Source organism: Mustela putorius, unplaced genomic scaffold (genome assembly GCF_011764305.1).
Source record: "Mustela putorius furo isolate JIRA1106 unplaced genomic scaffold, ASM1176430v1.1 tig00003853_pilon_pilon_pilon, whole genome shotgun sequence".
NCBI lineage: Eukaryota > Metazoa > Chordata > Mammalia > Carnivora > Mustelidae > Mustela > Mustela putorius.
Window position 1 is genome coordinate 635,584 of NW_025422005.1, and position 320 is coordinate 635,903.

Sequence of the window (320 nt, forward strand, 5' to 3'; positions counted from 1 at the left end):
CCCCGCCCCTGCGCGGCCGGCCCTCCCGCCGCGCCCCTGCCCGCGGCCAGTGGCCGCGCCTTCTAGACCAGGGTCGTGCAGTTCTCACTCGCTTTTCTCTGCGGCGATTTGCAACGAGCCCGTTTCCTCCTTCAGACCCGTTGGCGTCCGGGGCCCGCAGGCCGCGCTTCTAGGGAAGGTCCCCGGGGCCGCCAAAGGGAGCCCCCAGGGCCGGTCCGCAGGTGGGAAACAGGAAGAAACGGCAGGAGTGGGCGTGCGCGGCGCCGTCTTCCCGAACGAAGTTCGCGGGCAGCTTGTTCTTGCGCAGAGCCGCGGGTGCT